Genomic DNA, 27077 nt, shown 5'->3' on the forward strand with positions numbered 1-27077 from the left:
TCATTTTATACTGATTCAGACAACCAGGGATCACAAAATATATAAGCAAAGACTAAAATATGAAATGGAAATTTAGGATAAACAGGATAACTGAACGGAAAATAAAAATTACTCCCAGAGGAAATAGGGATAATATAGGAAACAGGAAAACTTAAAACAAAAAAGAAAAAAAAAACACCCAATAACCTCTAAATAGTATTCTCAGAGCAAATATAGAACAGCCATAAAAACAAGAAGAGGATGCAATAAAAAAGGAATAATAGGAAATAAAAATAGCCCTTAGGAGTTAAATACATTGGCTAATATTAAAAATTAAAAAAACAGAAGACATTGAGCAGTTTCAGAAAAAACAAAAGACAAAAATAGACAATGTGAGGAGAGATGAGAAACAGCGAATTGATAAAGGAAAGGAGATCCAGCATCTAAATAACTGAAGCCCAGCAAGAGAATTCAAAAACTATTCTTTTTAATAAGAGCAGATAGCAAGATCTCTTCTTGACTATTGTTGAGGAATGTCAAAACACAGGACACGAATCCCAAATTGTTTAAATAATTATAACCAAAACATACAGAAGGCACAAGCACACATATCAAAAGTGTTCAATTATTTTCTGGATGAATAAATAACTTCCTAGTCAATTCCAGTGTCATTGAGCTTACTTACTACAATGAAAATGTATTCATGGAATGTCTAAAATGCCAGTTGCTAAAGTTATAGAATTACAAAGCTGTACAGGAATAACTGAATAAAGGAGACCACACACAACCCGAAAACGTAAATCCTGACTAAAATAATCACAAACCATACACACTGACTAGCTAACCGTTATATTGAAACGAAATAGTCCCTCACTACAAGTTCAGTTTTTCTAGAAAAGAGACACATGCCCTACTGCCACGCAAGGAAGAAGTGGCAAGAGGGGGGACGCGCGGTGGTGGTGGGGGGGCATCCCAGGAAGGGGTGCCAGATTTAGACCTAATCTTGACTTCATTACTAATTAGCAGTATGACTGGGGGTAAATCACTTAATCCCTCCTGGCTTCAGCTTCGACCACTGTGGCACACAGGCAAGCTCTACTGAGGATCCATCTAAGCGCCTCCCCAAGGCTAAGCTGTAATATTCCATTCCTGCTGGCAGACAGCGGCTGGCGAGCACAAAGTTAGCGCCTTCCACAGCCACGGATCAATAACTCTACAGAGGAGGTCAGCAAGCAGTAGGATGGCGGTGCTCAGGAACAGAAGGGTCAATGGCAGTGTCACTGAAGCCTGCTTAACTTAAAATAAGCAGGATTGTAACACTTTCTTTTGTCATTACATTTACATAGGATATCCTGAGCAAGTCATTTGAGAGATATAATATTATGCATATAACACATCCGACTCCCCAACCACGCAAAACTTTCACGTGGACTTATTTGCAGGCCAGAACAACACATGAACAGTCTTCCAGTGCACTTTCAGAGACAAAAGCATGCTTGTGAAACTTTTCTCTGCTTACCTCTCATAGAAACTTTGCCAGGAATTACTTTTTTTCCCCACCAATGCCCTATTCCTTAGAGGGGAACACATTTTTACAGAATTTCAGGAGCTAGCTTTCAAAATTAGGATAGCTGTCTCATTGCAGCACAGGGTGCGAATGCAAACCCCTAGGGGCAAACCAGGTAACAATTGCGTGCAAAGGCCTTGCTTGGTCAAATTTTCTGATTTTTTTCAAGCCAACATTGAAGTCTGGGATTTTATATGAAACATCCAAATCTGTAAATGAAAGCAACTAATCCATATTTGTAAAACATTCTAAGGGCCAAAGAAAATACACCTCAGACTGTATCCTGTCCGAGGGCCACCAGTTTGTGTCCTATAGGATATAAATATTTTAAAGGATTCAAAAATGTCAATAAACCCTTCTGTTTAAGAAAAGCCATCATGCAGAATGTTAAGCTGGTTTGTTTTTGTACATATGTGCTGACCTCAATCTGAGGACATCACGACACATAGGTGGAACCTGAACCTGGGGCCCCATATGGCAAAGCTCCAGTCCTGTCAACAACGTGACCCCCAAGCTGTAAGTCGCCTCATGTGAAAATGGAGTTTTCACACAGGTACTTTGACTTCTTTTTTCCTCAGCTTGGACAACTGTGGTTCCAGTGTACATGAGGTTTCGGACCTTTCTGTTGAGGATAATTAGAAAAAAGAGTTGACAAGAGAAAGTAAAGCTAGAGGCCAGAAACTCTAGTCCCAGTATGTTTAGTTTGTGTCTGTTTCTCCTTTTTTCTATTTTTTTCTTGGGGGAGGGATAGATAGGTAGAGAGGGAGGGACAACGTGACAGGGAGTGGGTTGGCATGTCCTGCGGGTGGCACTGAGGTGCCCAGCCCTGTCTGCTGATAGAGGGCCTTGGGAAACACCTGCTCAGTCAGGGTGGAAGGAATAGATTACCCAAAGCACCTTTTATTTCAAGGATCTATCTTTTTGCCACCATAATGAGATCACTCCCTTCACAAAAGAAATTAAACACTGAGCTGGAATGCTGGAGAGAGAGAAGCCTCTGAGCTACGCGAAGGCAAGGTAAACGTGTAAGCATGACACAAGAAGATGGTGGGAGTTTGTCCAATATTGCTGACTTATATTCTTCTCAGTGTCCCTTTCTTTATTGTTTCCTATGAGGAAACATAAAAAATTGTTTAAAACCTCTGACCAGCAACTATTTTCCTAATTGCATTTCTCTCCCACAAGATCTTAAGTTCCTCAAGTACAATCAGCTCCCTTTAAAAAAGGCTTTTTGGGAACATAAACTTTGCAGTTAGGTAGAATCTATTGTGTTATTAAGGTGAAGTGTAGGGAATTCAAGTAAAATGAGAGAAATACCTATGAAAAACACAAACTTGGCTGGACTGGAAAGTTCCATTTAGGAAGGGAGGTAAACTAGACTGCATAGGGAAACGTTATGGTTTTTTAGAAAAGATGTACACAAAATTAACAATATATATAAACTGCAAAAATCCAGTCCTCAAAGAGCCCACCAGGTTCCCAGCACAACAAATCTGAATAGATTTATACCAAGGTACATCACGGAGAATATCAAAATAACTGTATAAAAGAAGCTCTTAAAAGCTCCCAGGGAGGAGAGGTCACATGCACGGGCTCACCCATATGCACGGGCTCACCCATATGCACAGGTTCAGGAACAGGGACAGCACCAGAATAGTTCACTGGCGTCAAGACTCTGTGACATGCCATTTGAGTGTGGACAACCTCCTCCCACCCCCCACCCCCCGCAACACAGGGACGGTGACAGGACTTATCTCCAGAATGTGTTATGGGTGTATGGGAGACACTGGGTGTGTGTTCTATCAATGTTCTTGGGGGACACATCAGACTTTCTTAGCACTGAAAGCTAAAAGGAACACCATCCAAAGTAAAGTAAAAAGTATTTAGACACTTGATTTCTATACTCAAATTATTAATTGAGAGGATAAATAAAATACATTTTACTAGGATACACAAGATCTCAAAAGATATACCTCCCACTCACCCATTCTCTAGAGGCTATTGGAGGACATCACTCACCAAAATGAGGTAGAAAACAAAAAACATGAGAAAATATATGATCTGTGAAACAGGAGTTTGATCCCAGGAAAGAAGCCCTGTGTCCTGCCCCTTATCTCATTCCAGGTCACACTGAAATGGACACTGTTCTCCAAGCTGCCAAACCCTTCAGGACTCCTTACACCAGCACATATGTCCTTCTGGTTAATTCTCTCTGCACCCCTTGCTGCACCTCCTCAAGACAGCTGTGAAACTCCTGGCAGGAGGCAGGAGGAGCTTGTCATCACCTCCAAGAGTTCCCAGAAGGTTGATGTCCCTTCTGCTCTCACAGCACTTTAATTACCTCTCTGTGGCACGGGTTGCCGAATCTATGGCCATGGGCCAAATTCCACCCATCTCCTGATTTTGTAAAGTCTTCCTAGAACAGAGCCACGCCCATTGTTTACATATTGCTTCTGGCTGCTTTCCCACTACCACGTTAGCGTTGAGTAGCTGTGACAAAGATGGTATAGCCCTCAAAGCCTAAAATATTTATTACCTGGCCCTTTACAGAAAGAAAGAGCTTGCTGACCCCTGCTCTACTGCTTCACTTCCCAGTCTTAATAATTCTCCCAGCAGACTGTCAGATCCTTGAAAACAAATGCATCTCTGAGTTCACTGAAACTGCCAGTGTCCAAGCAGTGCCCGGCACAGAGCAGACACCAAAAACTCTAGGCTGGCTGGTGGACAGCTGGATGAATAAATACCGAGGCACAAATGACTACATGTCCACACAGCATACCTTCACTGTACGCTAACCCAAGTAATGCCAAGACAGAGAAGATAGGCTAGAGCTTTGGTTCCCAGACTGTGCACTGAGACACCCTAACGCACCAGAGCAAACTAACAGAGAGCTATCACAGGATATTTTAAATTTCTGAAGAAAACAAAGTGACACCTGTCCAACACTCAAAGCTCAAGGTAGTTCACAGTTTCAGCATATGGTCACATTCCTTTTGGTGTGTCCTATCTTTGGTGAAGGGGGAAATTGCTGGGATAAAACAAAAGTAGCCCTCAAAAAGTAATGTGGAAACAAGAATGAGGGTGGTGGTGCCCAGTCTGTTTCCAAAGCTTGAGGAGCTACATACTGCCCTGTATGTTCATATATCTCATCAGTAATTGTGGCTTTTAAACAAGGAAATAAAAATATTATTTTTCCCTTTAAGTTGATATGCATCATTTTTTCTAACTGCTACTAAATCACTAGGTCAGAAATACTTATTAAATTGTCTGGAACTAAGTTCTTCATAAAAAGAACTGTTAGCTAATTCTTTTGACTGGAGACACTGTAAAAAACACTAATAAAACACCATACGTGCTGTGAACTGAGAAAGTTTGGGAACCTGAGTTAGAGGATAGCTCAGGATTACATTATATCATACTTTAATCTGCATTCTGCATGATTAATATCAAAATTTAACATTTGCTATGTTACAAAAACATATCTATCACTGTGAATACTACATGATATCCATTCCCCAAAAGAACATTTTGGTTTATGATTTAAATAGAATATGTTTGTCAGTGTTTTCCTAATTTCTTTGCATTTCCTGGTAACATACTTTAATATACTGTCTTCCAGATTTTTTGTTTTTCAGGATCCTTCACATCAGTTTTGATAATCTTCAGTGTAGTGAGGATTTCCCTGTTTATTCAAGAGTTCATCCATTATCAACATCAGCATTTCAAAACAAGTTTGAATCCACTTCTCCCATACTTAAAAATCAGCCGAAGGCTCCGCACTGCTTCAACATCAAGTTCCAGTTCCATGTGAAAGACAAAGCCCTTCAAGTTGGCCACCAACCATCCTACTCCACCCCACAGCAATTCCCTAAATACTCCACACTCCTACTGGTCTCAATGCCTCCCCCAAACCACTGCCGCTATGAAATGTCCCTTGTAATGTCCCCTATACCTTCAATTATTCCTATCCTTCAGGACTTGCTGGAAGTTTTACCACACTGAAGAGTAGTATCTCATCACTCATCTCTCACTGCAACTAGGCTGTAAGAGTGATCGGCATGTAACAGGACTTCAGTAAAAATTAATAAACATCTATCAAACAAATGACCTTGTTTCTCCTTTCTATTACAGAAGTGTAACAATCTATTATTAAACAACCTGAAGAGTATTCCTCCAGGAGATCTTTAACATGCAATAAAGCATGATAAAAGCCCACCTTCAAAAAGAATCAGGCATATCTCCATTTCCCTACTCTCTCACCAGTACCAAGGATTATATATTTGTTAAAACATCTCTCCCACTGTTGGGCCATAAATGGCATTTCCCTGATTACGTAGTCAGAATATCTTTTCATATGTTTACTGCTAATTTGCAATCATTTATTTGTAAACTGCTTAATCCATCTCGTTCATTTTTCAAATCGGGCATTAATCTTTTCTTTACTGCTTAATAAAAGAAAATGTTATATGCATATTAATTTTGCTATATACATTGCAAATATATTTCCCAGTTGCTTCCATTCCAGTGAGGCTTCTGTTTCACTTTCATTAAATCAGATTTCTTAACTTTGTCCTTTAAGGTCTCTGAGCATAAAGGTCTTTCTCATGCCAAGATTATACAAACTGTCACCTATGTTGCCTTCAAGTACATTTAAGACTTAATATTTTAAGATTTAATCCATATATAATTAACATTAGTGTATACTATGAGTCAGGGACCTAGCATTTTTTCCCTGTTTAAATGGTTACCACTTATCCCAACACCATTTATTAAATAACTCCTTCCTTGCCACCCTGACTTGAGATGTCATTAAGACACAATTCCTTCCAGACTTCCTTGGTGAGGCTCCCTTAGCCCGTTATTCTTTTTACCCTACAGTCCCTCGTCGAACAGTATTATCTATTCTTGCAGCTTTAACCATTACTTGTATGCTGATGGCTTCCAAATCTGTACTCCCAGGATTGGCCTCTTCCCAGTTAGAGACTATCCCTTTACTGGACAATTTCTTGCTTCTCTACATAAATCCATTAATGTGAGGTCCCTTCAGGAATGACAAAATATTTTGATGCTACAGATCCACTTGGATATTTCACACATTCCTCAAAAACTCCACATATACAAAATTAAACTCACTTTCCCCTCTAAACCTGCTCTCTTGTACACATGGCATCAGTCTCTTCTGGGTCACCCAAGTGGCACGGTTCACACCTCCTTCTTCCTTCTCCCTCCCACCTACTCACCAATTTACCTCCAAAACATGCCTTGACTCTCTTCTGCCCTGTCCTGTACCCCTATTTCCATTTCCACATTCTTGCTCCACCCTCATCACCTCTAGCAGAGGTCATTTAAATCACTACTTAACTGGTCTCACACAATCCATCTTACATAGTGAGTTGCATGGCTTTAAATAGCATCTATATCTCTAACCCTTATCATTCTTTCAAGCTCCAGGTCAAACGTCAGGAGACTGTCCCACCAACAGCTCAGACATCATGCCTAAACTCAATTCCAAACTTCTCTGCAGGCCCCTTCCACCTTCTCTGACCCTGTCCTGAGGGCATCTCTGCTCTTGGCGCTGACCAACACTTCCAGACAGTGAGGGATGGTGCTCTGTTCATGCTCCCATTGCACTTTGGTCGTTTCCACTTCGGGCATTTATCATGTCATACCAGGTATTATGGAGATTATTCTCTCCCTTCCTTCCACCCTCTTTTCCCATTAATTATAAGCTCCCTAACAGCAGGTCTTTATTTTCATAACATCCTTGCATCTAAGAGTGCTTTAAACCCACTATATATATATACATATATATATATATATATATATGTATGTATGTATATATATATATTCCAGATTCATTTGGTGACTTGAGCGAATTATCCAAATGGAGTCCTTCATAAGGACTTACAGTATTTTGATGCCACCAAGTTGTTTTTTTATTCTAAAGAATAAGTTGAACAGTATGCTTTTGAATGCACCTGTTTGCTATAGAAAAATTTATGAGTAAAATGAGTCAATATTGCCTCAAACTGCTGGAGTTGTTTTGTTTTGTTTTTAAATACATGGGCTAAAACTATCCCTAAAGCCCTATCTAAATTCTAGGAGGGGAAAATTACCAATTATGTAATAATATTATGGAGTTAAAATGCTGATCTTAGCTAACTCTACCATGTAATATAGAATTCACAAATATTTTTCAGATATAATTCATTGTTTATGTATTGTTTATTAAGGGGCAGGTGCTTTTCTAAGTTATTTTAAATGCAACACTGGATTTAATTCCCGTAACAATCCTACGAGGTCAGTATCGTTATGCTTCCTCTTTTTATAACAACGAAACTGAGGCATAGAAAGGTCACACAGCTAGTAAGGGGCAGAGCTAGGACCTGAATCTAGCTCTGACTACAAATGTCAGCTCTAAACCATTACGCTAAACTGTAAAATGCAGAAAAGAAAACTCACTGAACCGGAGTCAGGAGTCCTGGGCTCTAGCCCTTAGTCTACCACTGAATAGGTAGCGGACTTCAGACAAATCACCTAACATCTTGGGTCTTAGCTCTCAAATTAAACAATTATGACCCAGGGTGAGCTTTCCTTACTTTAAGTGTCATAAGAAACTTTTGTTTTTACGACAGTTTGTTACCTCTAGGAACTGCTAGATGTAGAATGTGATCAGGAATGCTGCTCTCTCCCCACCCTGCTCGGGTTACTATTGTTACTGGGGGAAATACCACCTGCTTTACCAAGCACTTCCAATCATCACATCATGACAAAGATCAGTCTATGTTCAAGGAACAAAACAGAAAATAACTGCCATCTTACTGTTCTCCTTCCAACTCTAGGTACACTTTTAATTGGTTAAGGTCTCAACCCAACAGGTGCAACTCAAACACACTCCAAGGGCCAGCCAGATGAAGTGAGGGAAGCTGGACACGTGAAATGCAATGGCAGACAGCCTCTAGCTAGCTCCTCATGTCTGCATTACACCACTAGGAACAGAGGTCCAGTGTTGTCACAGATCTTCCAGTTTTTCAAAAAAGGCCAGAAATCCAGGTTGTTGCTTTTGGGGATTTTTTTTTTTAAATGTGAAATCTTATTTTTAAATGCTGGCAACTAATTCCAATTTTTTAAAAAAACACTCTGTGGGCCAAACAAAACACATTCACAGTCCAAATACAGTTCTTAGGGCGCCAGTTAATAACCTGTCTCAAAATGGACTGGCATTAAAAAATTCTTATCTTGCTGCTGAAATAATCTTAAAATCTGAAGTGTGTTATAAATCTCAATGCACAGATATTGAGCAAAATGTGCCTGAATGTTTTAACATTCTTTGGGGCCAAAATCTGAATCTTTCCACTCCAAAACAATTCTATTTTTTTTTCTTTATGACATTATTTAATCCCAGATCTCAAAATCCTAAGATTCATCTTACATTATAAGTGCCTCTCAAAAAAAAAAAGAAAGAACTAAAATCTAAAATAAAACCTTTAGCTTCAGACCATGATCTATGATGTCTTCTGAGCAGGTGGAACACAGTACTTTACCTTAGGTTCACTACATAAGAGTGGAGCAGACAGTGAGAAACAGAACGAAACCAGAAATAACTGATATTTGGCAAAACTATTTCAGAAAGGGGCATTCTTTGCAAGAAAGCAGATTCTACAGACCAGAGACTTGGGAGCTGGATATCGATCCTGGAGAAGATTAGTGAAGGTGTTAAGAAAGGAATCCTCGAAGAGGATCACCAGCAAGCCAGTGCACATGAGCCCAGCCTCACGCCATACTGACAACCTACTGAGCTGGGAAAGCAAGGGTACAAACACACAAAATGTATCTGAGTTTGAACAAGATCTTTTCCACTATGTGAAAGATGCTTAAGAGCAAGATGAACAAGATCAGGCTGTATGAATAGAGAGTGAAGGCACTGCTGTCACCCCATGATCTGCCCTACTCAAAAAGAGTGCCAATTAATGGATGATGTCAACCTGGACAAAAGTGATAGAGACAGATGTGACAGAGTTCTGTTTTTCTTGACATTTTCATTAATAGATTAGATGAAGATATAGGAATCACATTAATCTAATCTGTGGATGAAAAAAATGGGCAAAATAGCAAATATATGGTATGTAATAATGAAGATTATAACAAATAAATCCAGTAAGTCAATCCAGCAGAATAAATTCAGCATGCATAATTTCAAGGTCCAAAATGAAATGATGATGATGATTATAACAGCACACAGAAAATGAACAAATACAAATTGGAGGAAATATGATCTAGCAACATGTGGAAAAACTACATACACACAAAAAAGGCTGACAAACTGGGCCAATATTGTAATGTGGCTGCCACAATAATAATGAGAAGAGGGACAACTCTGTCTCCACACTTTATCAGATAAGCACTGTCTAAAATTCTGTTCTCCAGAGGTATTAAAATGGGAAAATTCATTTTTAGTCTGAAAAATTCATAACTAGATAATCTAACATTAAGGTATTGTTGATATGAAACATAAGCCACTATTATTAGTTTTATTACTCCCCAAATCATTATAAATTCTTGCTTCTATGTAAGTCTTACTCTAAGTATTCCCTTTGCCTCTCCCACAGGTGCAACCTACTCCCGTTTTCACAATATCACCCACACTTAGGAACTGCTTGAGAGTTTAGTGACTTGAGGGTATGGTGTCAATAAACTTGTTTGAGAGCTTTCAACCCGCAGAAGTCTTTTTAACTATTTAAGTTTAATCAGATGCTTCATAAAGAGGACATGGTGGAATGCGCATGAGGGGCAATTTAAGTCATTACTGCTGCCTGTGTCACTGCCTCGACTTCATTAGGGAAATACAGACGGACCTCCAGAGTCGGGCCTGGCTGGGGCCTCTTCCCCTTACCATGCACTGCTGCAATGCTCCTAAGTGGTCCTGGCATTTCCAACTCCTCTGTGGCACAGATGTCACTCTCACATGCCTGAAATCTTCTGCAGCTGTCCCTGGCCAACAGGAAAGGCTCCAACTTGAACATGGCATGAGGCTCAATGTTGTTCTGCACCAGCCTAAATCCCCAGTCCCATCTCTGCCCACCTGCTCACAATGCCCCTGTGCTCGAGTCCCACCAAAAGTGCTAGGCTCTGTCATCCCTCTGTGTCATCCTCTACCCAGAATACCCTTCCCACTCTATTCTTCCTTGCCTGTTTAATAAATGTTAACTCTCCTTCAAATCTCAGTTCACACTGTTCCAGATCCAATCTTCCCCAGGGTTCACTCAGGTGACGCATATGCTTCTGTTATTACCTACCACAGAGCCATGGTTTATATAACTATCTTTCTTACCAAACTGAGCACAATAAAGATTTTTTTCTGTGAGATAAATATGACAGTGTGAATATACTTAATACATACAAATGGATAAAAAAGATGCTAAAGCAAGATGGATACCTCCAACAGAAATAAAAATATGCAACTCACACACTAAGAAACATAAATGGGCAATAAACGTAAAAATGATATGAAATCATATTTCCACTACCGATTGGAAAAGATTAATAAGAACAATGCTTAGTACTACCCAGGACAAGGTGGAGGAACTGCAACCCAACCTGTAGTTGTGTAAGGTGACAATGCCACATTCTCCAAGGAGGGCCAAGAGCTCTACCTGCATTCTCACAACCCTCCAAGGTGGTTTGGTATGTTTACCATCTCATTCATGAGGAAAAAGAGAGCTTGAGTGACTTGCCCAAAGTTTCATGGCCTGTAAGGAGCAAAGCCAGAATTTGAACCCAGGCTTGTGATTGTGACTCCAGAGTCTGAACGGTGGGCCATTATGTTTGATGTCTTTCTAATCAAAAGCCTTTTTGACTCAATAGCAATAATAATAATGATGATAAACCAAGGTTGCAAGCGATCACTGAGAGCTTACTATGTGCTAGGCTCTGTGTCAAGCATTTCATGCGCAATTTATAATCCACTTCTAGAAATTTTCCTCAGGAGTGATTAGATACAATTGCAAAAATGTGCACTGAATGCAATCTTTAAGGATTTCTTTTAAATGAAAAGAAATAACCTGAATATCCATCAGTTTGGGACTGATGAGGACACCTCCACATGCTACTAACCCACTTCTCTCTTTTTGTACTCTTACTAATTTCTTGATCATGTTAATTTAAATAAAATCTATATGTAGTGATTTTTAAATTTATCCTACTGACCTTTGACTTCTCTTTAGATGTACATACAACTTCTCATCTGCAAGTCTCACAGGTAATCTTAAACTTCACATGTCCAGAACTGATTCTTGACTCATAACCCTTCTAAACTTGTCTTTCCCCTAGTCTTCATCTTCTCAAGAAATAGCACCAGTATTTATTCAAGCAAAAAACCTCACCATCATCCTTGATTCATCTCTCCTTCACCATCAGCCGCTCCCCGCTCCCCAAGTACTACGAACTACACCTGCAAACACATTCTGAAGCCAAACACTGCCCATCATCCCTACTGCCACTCTCCAAGTTAGTGTACCAACCTCTCTTGCCTAAATTGCCATGGAAGCCTCCAAAGTGGCCCTCCTGTTTCCATCCATTCTGCACAAAGCAGCTAAAGTAACCTTTCAAAAGTATCCATCAGATCATGCCACACCCCAGTTTCAAACTGTCCAATGGACCCTCATTATAAACACACTCCACTCTGATCCTGCTGAGCCCTGCTTCCCCTTCCACACTCTTCACATGCACCTCCTTCCGCCACTGGCTTCCAGCCACCGCGGCCTCCTTCCGTTCCTCTCACACACCAAGCTTGGCTCCCACTCAGGGCCTATGCATGTATCATTCCTACTGCATGGGGCCTTCTTCCCCAGCTCGAGTCATAGCAGGTCCTGTTCATCATTCAAGTCTGGGGTAACATTTGCTTCCTTGGGAGGGGTAACATTTGCTTCCTCGGGAAAGCCTTTCCTCACCACCCTAGAAAGGAAGACAACCCCCTGTCTGCCTCCGCCCAAATCCCGCAACACACTACTCACTCTTCATCCCAGTATCCTATTTTATTTCCTTCAGAGCGTTCATTAATATCTGGAGTTATCTATGCATACATGATTTCTTGTTTATTGCCCATCCCTCCCCAGCTAGAAGGAAGCTCCATGACAGCAAAGACCTCCTCTCTCTTCTTCAGCACTACATGCCCCAGCAGCTAGGAAAACTGCCTGGCACACAAAAAGTGTGCAGTAAATAACCGTTAAAAAATTGAATAAATGGATGAATTAATAAATGGAATATAATGCATAATTATGCACCATGGAATATGATTAATGTAAGTTTACAATTGGGTTACAAGAAAATATGTACATATGCTCCAACCACAGTTTAACATATTTGGAGATGTAGATATAAACATATGTATGCATATGCATAGAAATTAGTCTAGAAAGATGTACAACAGGATGTTATCTGGCGTTATCTCTGAGTGGTAAGATAGTTTTGTATGTTTATGTATATAGTCTCTGAACTTAATTTTCAAAACAAGCATATTTACTTTTATAATTTAAAAAAATCTACTTATATTTTTCAAAAAATAAAAATCCAATATAAAAACGAATAACAAAATAATTTGCAAAATAAAAAATAACAGCTAACAAGATGAAAAATATATTATTTTCTAGTGGAACAAAAAGGTGGAACTAAATGATACAAACTATATCAAAGGTCTTACAATTATCTAGTTGCTTTGACTCAATACCTATTTTAAGGAAAGAATCTGAAACTTATTGGAAAAGGAAACAACAAAAAAAGGAGTTTTATGCCTAAATATATTTACTGCAGCCTTAATTATGTGAAAACAATGTAAATGTTCAAATTATGGTTCATCCATACAATGGATTGTTACACAGCCTTCAGTACAAACTAAAGAATTTTTAGTAACATGAGGAAACATCTTGTATGTTAAAAGAATAGATGGAGAACAAAATTGAATTTCCAGTATGACTCTGATTATATGAAAAGAAAAAAGGAGGGAAAAGATGGGCAAGGAAATGTTATACAACATAGTTTCAAACTGGTAACTTGCAGACCATACCTTTAGGTGTATTTTGTTTGAACAATATGCTTTAAACAAACAAAAACCCTTGAATTATTTGCCAATATTCCAAAATACAGCATTTAAAAATCAAAATCCACAAGCTCTGCAAATACTTGTTCCACATCCCACAGGGCAACAATCAGCTGTAGGTAACAGCAGTCATTCCTGCAGAAGATCATATCCTCTGGAGGTTTTCACAGCTCTCACCTGTCCATATCAGTCCCAAACTGAGACAAGTTTCAGTTGCCATTTACCATCTACCTTGTTGCTGTTGTCTGTCTTGTAGTAAAGAAGAAAGTGAAATATTTCTGATTGTCTTTATCAATCATAAAGCATAAAGACAAAACGCAGATCCACTTCGGCAATTTATGTGGCCTCTATTGTCACTGTGAGCATCTGAGTTTCTGATGCTAGCAGTCAGCCCTGGAATGCATGAGCACAGCACTCCCAACTTTGACTATTTGTAAGTGAGCCGAAAAGTTCCAAAACAGAGTCACCTGCAATTTTATAGACGCTGGCCTTCGGGAAAGGGTGAGTTGGCTAAGTCCTAAGTCTAGCCAACAGTGTCTGCACGTCAACACAGCTTGGTCGCCGTCCACTTGCCATCTCATGCTCAACATATCTCATTAAGAGAGAGTACTTCTTTGCGAAAAGTGACACCCCCCCCCCCAAAAAAAACCTAACCTGCTGGTTCCAATGGGGGTAGGGGGAGTAAAGTGGGCCATGGAAAGCAATGCTGAAGACAGAAAAATGTGAGATAAATAAAGAATAAATGTCAATTTGGCTGGTGGCTCCAACCTGTTATGCAACTTGACCTCCCATGAATTCTACACATCACAGGAAAAAATGATTTGTAAAACTGTCTTCTTTTATTTGACTGTATGAGGAAAATAAAATGCAAGGTCAGTATTTGTCATAAAGGTTCCAGGACATATCTTATGACTACTGAGGGTCTACTTTATATCAAAAAAATTACAACTGTTGTCATCTTAAAAAAGTTGTCCCACATAGAACCAATTAGAAAACTACTATAGTTTTATATACTGTCAAATGGAAACATTATTTTAAACTACACACTTTATTGCCCTTAACTTTCAGTAAGATGATGTGCTGGAATTTCTCAAGTGGGATATCCATGTATTCCAGGCACCCATTCTCAATAATTTTACAAAAGATAATCTTGAAAGGGCATGAGGTCTTAAGGTAATGAAGGAGTGTCCTTCACAGAAGATACACAGTAACAATTTTAAGCCTATTAGCCTAGAATATTCTCACACATGTATAAGTCATTGCTAAATCATCTGTGAATGTCAACAAAGTGAAATAACCTAGTCTGTTCCTCACAATTTGTTGAATAAGCAAGAGGCAATATTTGTGTTCACTGAAAAGAAACGCCACAACAAAATTTCTTTTAGAATTGCAGGAGAGGAAATGAAGACTACTTGATTGTTAACTGTGGTCACCAGCAATTTACTGAGTGGGCCTCCTGGCTTTGACCTGTACTGGTCACTTCCCGTATGTCATTTCAGGGTCAGAGGCATGTCTGTCCCAGGCACTGCTGTATATCTGATGCCTACCTGGTGCCTGGCAAAGAAAAGGCACTGAATAGTTACTGAATGAATGAATCACAATTTGATATAAGCTACAAAACAAAATTATTCTGCTTAGAAATCCTATATTAGGAATGTGGTCTTCATCATCATATCAGATTAGTGAGGTCAAGCTGCCATTTATCAAATACTTACTACCTACAGGCACCTTGAGCTGGATATTATGATTCCCATTTTACAGATTAGGAAAACACAGAACTTGCTCAAGTTCACACAACCAGTAAAATGGGAAATGGAATCTGATCCTAGTCCCTTTACTATAATGACATGCTTTACATGTTGGAAATTCAGCAAAGGAAAAAGAATAAGTCGGCCGTATTTTCAACACACAAAGTTCACTTAACATTTGGCCCATAATCTTCCTACATAACATTTACCTACATACACAAACCCACACCTCCAAAAACAAACAAAAAACTTAAATCAACTTACACGCACTGTTTTGCAATCTGCTTTTTCAGTTTACACATTTTAAGTATATTTCCATATCAATAAATAATCCCCTATATCATGGTTAATGAAGAAAAGGTATTCTACTACATGTATATACCTCAATTCATTTAATCAATCTCCCTATTATAAACAAAATCATAAAAATTTTCGCAAATTAGAATGCGAAGGTGAGTTTTCCCCAAACTTCAGAGAGTCCCCCTCCCAATTGTGACACACTGCACAAAGTGGACTTCCCACCCAGTGAAGAATCACTGTGCGAAGGAGAAAGCTACTGACGGGGAGTGTGGTGTACACACTCACCACTACGGCGAGAACCATTGCTACAGACTGGACTCTGAATACATGCTTGATTTATTTATTTTTCCCTAGTTTATATTCCCAGTGGTGGAAATGCCTGACTAAGGGATAGGGCACATTTTTGAGGCTTTTGATGAGTAATACAAAATTGCCCTCCTGGAAAGTTATAACAATTGAAACACCCACCAGTAGCATTTGAAAGTGACAATTTTCAAAACCCTCCAGTTGGAAAGATTTGTTTTTAGACAATCAAATCCCTCTGTGGACATAAGTTTTAAAAACAGGGAAACTATTGATAAAACACAGCAAGAAAAACGGCAAACAATTCAGACACCAAATGTTAGATTTTAAAGTTTATATGTTTTCAAATACAAGACTGAACTGAACAGAATGACTATTAGAAAATATAGTGACACTGGACTCCAAAATGTGCCAAACTAGTAAGTAGAACACTGTACCTTCACTTGCCTGTCTGGCTTAAAAGTTTGGGTTTTAATAGAAACATGCTCTATTTTTTAATAAGAAACTCATGAAATTGTGTATTCTTTCAAATTTGATAAGCACTATCTTATAGCTAATATGGCGATCTAAAGTTCTTGAAATTCTTTTAGATATCCATTTATTCAACAAATGTCTGAATGCCTATTATGGGCTGGACACTGTTCTAATGCTGGGGACACAGCAGTGAACCCCACAAAGTTCCTGCCCTCAAGGGTTCTAGAGGGGAGTTCAGAACCCTGCAGTGAAGAGTCAGCAAATCATGGTTACCATGCCAGCAGGAACTACTGGATTCTTAGGCAAATTATAACACCTCTGGGTCTCAGTTTCTTTATCTATATACTTAAGAGGTTGACCAGATGATCTGAGGGTCTTTCTAGCTCTCAAATTCTATACTTTCTTTGGTTTTGTTTGAATGCTTAATCTTCTATTACTCACAAGAGTTTTGTTAAGCTCTATATAGTTCTTCTACTATAAAATCAGAACCCAGCTCTCTGAAAAAAAGTTTTACATCTCCAGTAAAACTTTGGTGAACCAGGCTCCTTCAAAGAATAAACATAAGACAAAGTTCCAGTTAGATGAAGATTTATGATCCCAATTTTACCTACATCTTTTCAGAGGTTTTATAAAATGTTTTCACCTCCATCACTTTTGTACTGTGATATAAACACAAGGCATGAAGCATGGCATGGCAGTGAGTGCCTGGGGACACGGTACCAGCTGTTTCCATGCAGCAGGTTTGGAGACCCACTGCCATGCCATGTGCCTTAGTGTTTACAGTGGCACTCAGGTGCCCTCAGGGGTTGCAACCTGAAGTCCTGGTGGCAAATTCTCACCTCTCTCCAACTTACCCCTAGCCCCAACTGAACAGGCACACACAATCCTATCTATAGCCTTAAAGTCACTGCCCTATTAGCATTTCTAATAATAGAAATGGGAACCACTACTTCTGTCACCACTTATTATTTTCCACCAGACATTCCTGCCACCACCATTTCAATTGTCCTCGGATCCAGGGTCTCCTTAGAGAAGTCTGCTTTGGGGGATAGTTAAAGGAAGGCATAGCAAGGGGCCTCAGTATCCCAAGGGACCCTCTAGGGAAGAGCCACGCACACACTTTCAGGAAGTAATATCGCCTCCTGGTGGCCTTTCAGGATACTGCCACTTAATAACATTCTCAACTCTAGGCATACATAGTGATTCCAACTCTTCTCCTGTACCTGCTTTATAAACCAGAAGAATGAGTAAAAGCCAATATTTTCTCACCTTTGTGTAAAAAGTACATAAAAAATTCACCCACCAGAAGTTTTTCCTCTACTTCCAATATAAAACTATAAAACAGTATCTAATAAACATAAGCTCTGCTCACTTGAGCAACGATAGGAAGAAAGATGTGTCATTTGAGACAATGTAAGACAAGTTCAAAACTCCTACATTTCTGTAGTTCACAAAAGGAAGTGTAAAATAATTGGTAAAAGTACTTTAACTCAAGCATTAAGCCTCTAAATTGACTGCCACCAGTTACGTACTTCTGCTGTTTGCCTAAAGAGCTTTCACTGCAAATACCACAACAAAAGAACAAGGCTACTTTCCTTAAGACTGAGGTGTTAAAGAATCCATCCTTTACACAGAGCTTGCACAGAACTTATGAGAGAAAGTTGGAAGACAAAATTATCTTACTTGGAAACAACTTATTATATTCAGGTATCAGCCAATTAGTATTGGAAATTAAAAAAAATTAAAAACCCTCATTCTGCAAGATCACAAAACTCCTGATATTGAACAGGAGCCCCAAAGTCACAGTCAAGAGGAAAACAACAGATTCTTTTAGACATCTATAACAACTGCTTGGCATAAAACTCATTTCCTAAGCTTTCAATTAACATAAAGGGACATATATTTAGAATGACAAAGAGATTAGAAGTTCGGAAGAGGAAATGCCACAACTTCCTGATATTCCCTAAAATAGAGCATGCACATATTCCTCCTGTGAGAATAAAAGTACCTGCAAAGAGAACAAATAATTTTATCTGTTCATTGGTCTGTCATCTGCCCAGAAGAATTAAAACATTCAATACACTAAAAAGACATCTTTGAAATTCTACATTTAAGCAATGGCTACTCCACTGAAATCAAAGATGAAAATACTGACTACACTTCTCTGAAATCACTACAATTTACTGAAAAAGGTAAATGTGTTTTTAAGGTTTCACACTTGAATTTCATGGAAGAACAATCAAGTGCAACTGACTTAATGCAATCATTTGAGAGTGTGTGTTAACAATAAAACAGTTTTGGTAATGGCAAGGGCCAAGAGTCAAGCCTGAAAACGCAAACAAAAGCCTCCCGAATCTAAGGATTTTGCCCCAAATCAAGCAAGATTATTTCTTGAGCTCTCTAATTAAATATTCATTAATTCAACAGCAATTCACAGCCCACTCTGTGACTGGGATGTGGCAGGGAGAAAGCAGATCTGTTCCTGCCCTCCTGGAGCTTCTGGCCCATGGAGGAACTCAAACATCCACTTTTGTAAACACTTCTTGACATGTGCAACAAAAAGGGCCCCAATCCCAGCACTCTCCTGCCCTCCTGCCTGCCGTGACTCCCCTTCCCCTTAATCACCAACTCCAGCCACAGGGGAGGTCTTCTTCATTCCCAAAGGCACACAAGGCTCAGTCCAGCTTCAGGGCCTTGGCACTTGCGCTCCCCCCAGCCTGTGACACTCTTCCTCCAGATCTCCCAGATCACTGGCTTCTTCCCCCTCATTCGACTCTGGGCTCACACCTCTCCACCCCAGAGAGAAATCTCAGGCCACTCAGTCTAAAACAGCAGCCCCTACTCTGTCCCTGCCTACCACTGCAACTCTGTTTTGTAACTTTCCCAGTACAGTACGTATATTATCTGATATTACCTCCTTTATTGCTTCTTTGCTTTTTATCCATCTCCCCCACTAAAATGATAACTCATTATAACTATCCTGTGCATTGCCATATCCTAGTCCCTAGAAAGCTGGCTGGAATATTACCAGGTAAATAAATACTTATTTAAGAAGAACATATATAGACAATGTTAGCAGTTTTGCACCATAATGACAGGTACCAAATAACAAAGGAAAAAGAGAACACCTTAAATGTCAAAAGATTTGCTTGATCGATTAAAAAATAAATAAATAAACAGATTTTAAAAGATCATAGCTTACACTAGACCTAAAAAAAATAAGCACAATGGAAGTACTACAGCTCAACATTGGTTAATATTCAAACTTTATAATGTATCAAGCTCAATTTCTAGCACTAGCATTACTACTACAATTTATTCTCTTCCAAAAGCATGGTAAGAAGAGACTCCCATTTTTCATTTAAAAAAAGGCAAGAGCCAAATATTTTTAAAAAGCATCCTTCCCCTAAAGAGCTGTTAATAAACACTCTCCCAAACTGTACTTTGCAACCATATTATAATACCATTAAAATATGAGGTATTGGTGAGAATCTAGAGAAGTCAGGAATTTTAGTGCCTAATGGCAAACAATTTTAATGAAACACAAACTGCCCTCATTTTCAATTTAATCAAAAGTATGAGCCTTCTTTGTTCAAAAATATTTAAACTCTTAAGAATGTTTTCTTATAGATTATTCTTAAAATTTTGTATCTACTCCTTTCTTTTGGTAAAACAAAGAGCTAAGTTGTTACTCAAGGAATATGCCTTTAGTTACTGACCATCACAGACAGCCCACACTTCACAGCAAAGATGTCACAGATCCTTATGGATCATTCTGAAGTTATACAAAAGCAAAAAGTTTCCACTGGGGGAGGCAGTATTTATTTCCTGGAACGTGATATGAAGAAGCAAGTTACTACTGCCTTTGGGACTTTGGGAATAACTGAAATCCACTTAAAAACCTCAAAAGCTAATGCTTTACAATAATTTTATAGCAAAATATTAGAAACAATCTACATATATCTCAATAAAGAAGAGGCTGAGTAAATTATGGTTCATCATTAATGGAGCACTCAGCAGCTGTTAGAGAATGAGACAGCTCTCTTAGCTACTGATAAGAGACTGCCAGGATTTAGTACTCTGAGAGGGGAAGCTGGTGCAGAATGGCATATACAATGTGTCCTCATTTGTTGAAAGACAAATGAAAAGAACACATACAAAATGTTTATGTGATCATTAGGCTCTATCTGGAAAGATATGCACAAGGAGCCAGTAACCATGGATTGTGGGGAGAAGTGGGTGCTGTGGGACATGGTAGGAGACTTTATATCTATTGAATCTTCCCTAGTGTGAATGGGTTGTCTGTCCCACAAATTAATACGAGAAATGTTGAAATGAGCATAATTTATACTATCACCAACATATTCCTTGAGGATGCCCAATCAGACGCAAAACTTGTCAAAAAACACAAAAGTTTTGTTCCCTTCAACAGCACTGTCCCTGATTTTCATTTCCCAGAGGAGAATCCTAGTCTCCACTAATCAGAGAGACACGCTTGTGATCTCACCTATTAAAAAGCAAAGAAGCCTCAATTCAATTCTTGGAGAGGAAAGAGCTGCTTGGCTCACCTTGAAAACATATCTCATATTTAAATTGAGCTTGTAACTCCCCAATTAAGCCTCCAAATGAACGGTTTCCACCTGGCTATAAAAAAAAGTCGAGGTAAGAAACAAGAGGACAGTCCTATGTTTTTAAAAACACAGACTATACTTAGGTTTCCTTCCCTCTGCTTAGGCTTAGACAAGGAACCCTCTGATATTAGTGAAATACGATTTCAGATTTCTGGCAAAATAATCACTTCAGGGGAGAGGCAAGCATCATTTGCACTGCACAAACACTTTAATTTTTCATTTGTGGGGGAGGGAGGTTTGCTTTAAGTTTAATTTCAGCACCATTTTTGGACCCTTGACTAAATCAAATTAATTATACTCCAAGCAAATACTGCTTAATTAAAGACACATCTGAAATTGAAGACAAACGTATCAGAAGACAAACCTTAAACTGAAACTTTTCTCTTGAAAAACGTATCTTAAAAAACACACATACAAAGAAATGCAAAGAACTCATTTCCATATAAATGCCATTATAACATTATAACGCCATTCTAACAGTGCACGTGTTATATCAATATTTGCATAAAACACACACAAAGAAAAAAGAACACAAGATACCCAACTGCAAATAAAAGACCTTAAATATTTTTGGTAAGCTAATGTGGTGACCAGAATCTTATTTTTTAAGCCCACACCTAAGTACACAACACTTGATGTGCAGAGTTTTCTGTTGGTTATAACTCAATGATTCTAGCTTTGTGCTTTTAGACAACACATCAGAAATGGCATCTTTCACGAAGCCGAACTTTGATAGCCAACATCTTAACTTCGGGCTTAACCAGTAGAGCTCCTTTGGAGGTAACACATTAAAATTACAGGTAAGTCGAACGCACTATAAATACAGAAAAGACAAGGAACTAGTTTAAAGAGGAGTTGAGGTACGCACAGGAGCACGAAATGACTCGGCAGGTCACATCTCCAAAGGAAACAAACGTTAAAGCTCCTTTCCATCCCCCAGGTAATCTCTGGCCTCAGATCTCACTGTCCTACGTTGGGCACAAGTCCGCAGCGTGGTGGGTGTCAGGGACCATCGGGACCTAAGAGTGACCCAAGGGCACACGGGGAACGGCACCACCCAGAGCAGCACCCCCTTCCCCGGGTCACTCCCAGACCCCAAGACAGGGCCGGCCCGAGCGCTGCCCGCCCCCCGCCTCCCCGGGCCGCCGGGCGCTCGCGGCGACGCGCCCACGGGACCCCGCTCCGAACCTTGCTCCCACTCCCCGCGCCGCGCCCACCCGCCGCGGGCACTCACGGGCCGCTCCCGCGCCGCTATCTCGCCATCCCCCGCCGTCGGCTCAGCCGTCTGGGCCGCCGCCCTGGGGCTACCCGGAGTCCGCAGCCGCCCGGGGGCTGCAGCCGCCAAGGAGGGGGGGCGGGCACAACCCGCCGCCGCCGTCTCGCCTCCCCCGTCCCAGCGCCGGGCTGCTCGAGGCGGCCACGGGCGAGGGGCGGCCCGCTGCCCTGTGCGAACGCCGGGAGCTGCCGCGGCCGCCACAGCCTCCCGGAGGCAACGGTAACGGCCCCGGCCGAGACACTCCAGCCGGGACTGCGGCGCGCGGGGGCGGCGCCTGCACGCCGCTCGGCGGGGGGCTCGGAGGCCCCGGCCCCGCCCCCAGCCCCGCCCCACCGCCCGCGCCCCGCGCGCCCCCGCCGGAAGCCGCCCGCGCGCCCGCCGCCCTCCCACCCCCCACCCCGGCCGAGCCGCGCGCGCGCCCGGCGCGCGCCCGCGGGGCCGCCCGTGGGAGTCGAGGCTGCGGGGCTGGGCGCCGGGGGGTGGTGACTCTACAGAGACCCCGATCGCGAGGCCAGTCTCGGAAGGTCGGGGAAGAGCGGGCGAGAGCAGAGCGGCCGAGCCTGTGCCGATCCTCAGGAAAGGACGGCCGAGCGCGCGGCGGCCCTGCGGGGAGGAGAGCGGCTCCCCAAACGCTGTCAGTGTGCGTGCAAACATGGCATCGAGGAGAGGAAAACGTGGGGCCGCGTCCCCGCTGCCTCTGTAAATGCTCGCGGAGACCAGTCTCTGCGCCTGGGGCTGGGTGGCGGGCGCGATTGCTTACATTTTAGATGATACGAGTTACTTAGACTGCCCCCAGACCGAGGCGCTGACCCTCACCTCACCTTCCTCCTCCCCGTGCACGGCTCCCTCAGCCCGAGAGGGCCCGTGGGGCATTCTGAGAATATCCTGGAGCCACCTAGTCTTGCCTTCAAGGCGTGGTGGGCTTATTTGTGTGAAGAAGAAACGGATCCCTTAATGGGGTGAGATTTTTCCTCCGTGCATTGTTCCCATTTCCGCAGTTTCACTTGGCCTCGGTTTTCTTCCAGAATAATGCACCAGATGAAATTAGCTGGAGAGCGTTGGATGGCGCGGAATCATGGTTTGAAGATGTTTACGCTCTATGCCGGACGCGTTTGATGTGTTCTCTTAGGCACAATTAATTTTGCAAAATTCAGAAATGTGCCAGAGAGAGCCCCGGGCACGCAGAGTCAGAGTCCTCGGGTTCTGCGGACGCACCTTCAGCAGGAAACCGGCCTTTTTGTTTCATGTGTGATTTATTTGATGCACCATTTAGAGACCACTGGATGAAATTCCAAAGCAATTTATAAATTGGCAAAGTGAAGATTATTTTCTAAAATAACTTTTCTTTATTGATAATGTAACTCTAAAATGAGCAACAAAACACCTGAAAGTACATTGAAAAATAGTCTCCCTATACGAAAATATGTGTTTCACAGCAAGATGTGGTCCCTACTAGCATCCTGAGAGCCGACTTTATCCATGTGGGTATTTTGAACACTACAACTAAATGCTTCCTGTTATCCCTAAGACCTTGTTTGGAGAACATGTTTCTATTATGTGTACTTGGAACCCCGTTGAAGATGTACAACATTGCTTTTTTTTCTAACCTCCATTCTCGAGTCCTTGATGGTTTGGGAAACTTATCATTAGTCACATTGGAGAATCTCTGTAACTGTCTTTTCCATTAGGCACAGTACCTAAGGCCCGCAATACTTTGAGGGTCCCACAAAAGCATTCTAATTTCCTTCTAATAATAAGAAAAAAATAAACATTTGTGTTTAAGAAAGTATTTTTATATATATTAATAAATTTGTCTTTGTACTAATGCAATCTTAACATGTGATTTAAAAAAATTATTTAATGGAGGAAGGAGCTCAATGAAGGCAGAAATGCCTAGGGCCCAAGAAATCATGATGCACCCCTATTGCCTGGGGTTGAAAAATAACTTTTCATGAAAAAAAAATTCAGTTTTAAGCACATTACATTAAATGGCCTTTTAAAAAACATACATATAGGGAGAGAGAGAGAGAGAGAGAAGGAAGGAGAGACATTTGGGGTAATAATAATGGCTGGCATCTATTGGAAAAACAACATGTGTCTGGCATTATGCATTACCTCTTTTAATCCTCACAACACATCTGTGAAATAGGTACTGTTCTTACACCTAGAGGCTGATGCAGGTTTTGTGGGGCCAGAAATTTGTGCAATTTGGGTGGTCCTCTTAGAGAAAAACAAAAACAGAACAAATATAGCATGCCCAAGCTGCTCCAGCACCACCCAAAACCAGGGAAGGAAAGTCCAAGTGGAAAGAGACCACAGTCTCAGCTGATTAGGGTTAAATTATCTTACTTTTGCAAACTGTCCAAAAACCTAAGACCATGTGAATATATTGCTATGGTTTCTGCCAGGGCCTTAGATAGGGACCTAGGAAAGATGCTTGGAAGCTTGTGATTTCTGAGCTTCACAGAGAACTGCCTCTGACATATATCCATTTTACAGGTAAGAAACTTAGGAATTTGCTACAGCTTCTGAGAAACACCATATTACCCACACCATTCTGAGATATGGTTTGGTAAGTTGTGGTATACACACTTTTTCATGAAAAATAATGGATTTTATATTTCCACAACAAAGCAAGGACTTTAAAAATACGTTAGCAATATTTGGTTTATGACCAGGCCATAACCCAGTTTGCTGCACTGGATATGGTTCTGCTCTTCTGTCAACAGTAAATTTTTCTTATCTATTGTATAAAAATATGAATTTACCAGTATGGATTCTTAAAGGAATTTCAGCTCAATTTCAAGTGCCATGGACTGACACCATTTTTATCTCCCATGTCATAGACTATGTTGTAAATATTGTTTTATATATTTACTTTTTGCAATTTCATGAGATGTTGCAAAATAAGTATCAGACAATAATTTGTTTTGTTCGAGGTTTATATTGTATAATGCAAAGAGCCTGACCATAACATTTTTCCATAAATGTTTGTCAAACAGATAAAATAATGCAATAGAAAAGATCATATAATTAGAAGTAAAAGTAAAGGTTATGTAATAGCCTAAAATTGAATGGGAATGAAGCAGCAAAATGTTGAACTGTAAGTACTTGCTGGATAAGCAGAAATGGCTTTTTAGTTAATTATTTTGTGTTCAAGATTTGTGTTCTTCTTCCCAGCTATTGGCTATTCTCCTGTTTCCTGTTTTGTTCACGTCTTTCTTTTCTTTCTTTCTTTTTTCTTTTTGTAAATGAGACTTCATTTGAAATGCTTAAATATAAAATAATATTTAAGTGAAACAAAAATCATACTCTAACCTGTAATGAAAGTTCCGGAAATGAAAGGCTTTGTTCTTCGCAAGTATCAATCAAAAAGCACTGAACTTGAGATGATGGTGGTTTTGTTATTAAATTACCTACATCTTGGCCCTTAAAAAGGCTTCTCTTGATGTGTGTTCTAATATGTACAGTGTTTATCAATCAGCAGGACAAAATGTGGCTGTATTCCTGGAAGAAATTTTGAAACTGAATGAAAATCTACAAATTAAGCATAGTTATTAACCAGTGAATGGTTGAAATGAGTGAAACTGTTCTTCATTTTAAGCCTGACTGATAAATGTAGATTTAAATTCGTTTATTTTAGAGCACAGTTTTGGACAAGATTCAAAACTTTAATTAGATCCCTGTAACAAGAAGACATATGAGAGTAATCAGCTAATTTTCTCTAGATTTTATGTCCTTTACCCAAAGTGGTTTGGAATGCTATTTAAGGGGCATGAAAAATGTGATAAACACCATGAAAGGTAGTACCTACCCAAGATTTTGTTTAGAATATTCTCTTTCAGATAAAATTATTTCAGGGCTGGTATGTAAAATATTTTGGTAAATTATTATATCCCTAGCATGGCCCCAACAGGATTGCATTTTGTTTGTCTTTTGTTTATTTATATTGTGCCTTATTCCAAAAGGGACTGAAGGTAGTTTACAATGAAAGACGAATATAAATAAAAAAAAAAAAAAAAAAGGTGGAAAAAACTGGCAGAGACAAACAACAGTATTTGAGCACAAAGCTTAGCTCCAAGCTTCCTCAAGCAGTGAAATAGGGGAAATGGAGGTTTTCGTAACTCTCATTGTCAAGTGGAAGGAATCATACTATTTCATTTAGGAGAAAGTCTTTCCTGGCCCAAGCTCTGAGAGGTACTCGCATTTGTCATAAGGGTCCTTATGTGAGGGATATTCAAAAGTTTAAGTTAAGAGGGACACTATACAACAACAGTTTTGGCTATCTTTTGGTGGCAGGCAGAGCTAATATATTTTTTCTGGCAAATAACTTTGAAATTGCTGTTATTGAAAGTAAATAGACTCCGACAGTTATTCTTTTAGCACTGCCCTTTGATGTCAAGCCAAAATTGTAATAGCAAATCTTGGTTTTTCCCAGTTTCATTTTCTATAAAGAAAGCGCTACTTCATAGGGTCGTGCACAGAACAAAATGAGTTAATTTCTATAAAATTAATATATTGTTGTATGTCAAATTTGCTACCGTTCACCTCAGGCATGGTGTGTCTGTATATTTTTTCCTGCCCTCCTGGAAGCTGTCTTTTATTATAGACCACCTCCAATCCCTTTTGGAAGAATGCATGGCATATGTTCTGGACACAAAGTAAACAAGGAACATTACCCTCATTACGATTTCTGTGAATGTTA

General features: G+C 40.1%; 1 protein-coding gene across 3 annotated transcripts in view; it reads right to left on the reverse strand.

Annotated features, from left to right (window-relative positions):
* Positions 1-22611, reverse strand: part of LIFR (LIF receptor subunit alpha) — a 71204-nt gene extending 48593 nt beyond the window's left edge. For all 3 annotated transcript variants that reach the window (XR_010022387.1, XM_063083868.1, XM_063083859.1), the window contains exon 1: positions 22331-22611. The gene's annotated coding sequence lies outside the window, so the exon portion shown is untranslated. The remainder of the gene's footprint in view (positions 1-22330) is intronic.
* Positions 22612-27077: the final 4466 nt, after the last annotated feature.

The sequence above is a fragment of the Cynocephalus volans genome, chromosome 2, assembly GCF_027409185.1.
Source record: "Cynocephalus volans isolate mCynVol1 chromosome 2, mCynVol1.pri, whole genome shotgun sequence".
Classification (NCBI taxonomy): Eukaryota; Metazoa; Chordata; class Mammalia; order Dermoptera; family Cynocephalidae; genus Cynocephalus; species Cynocephalus volans.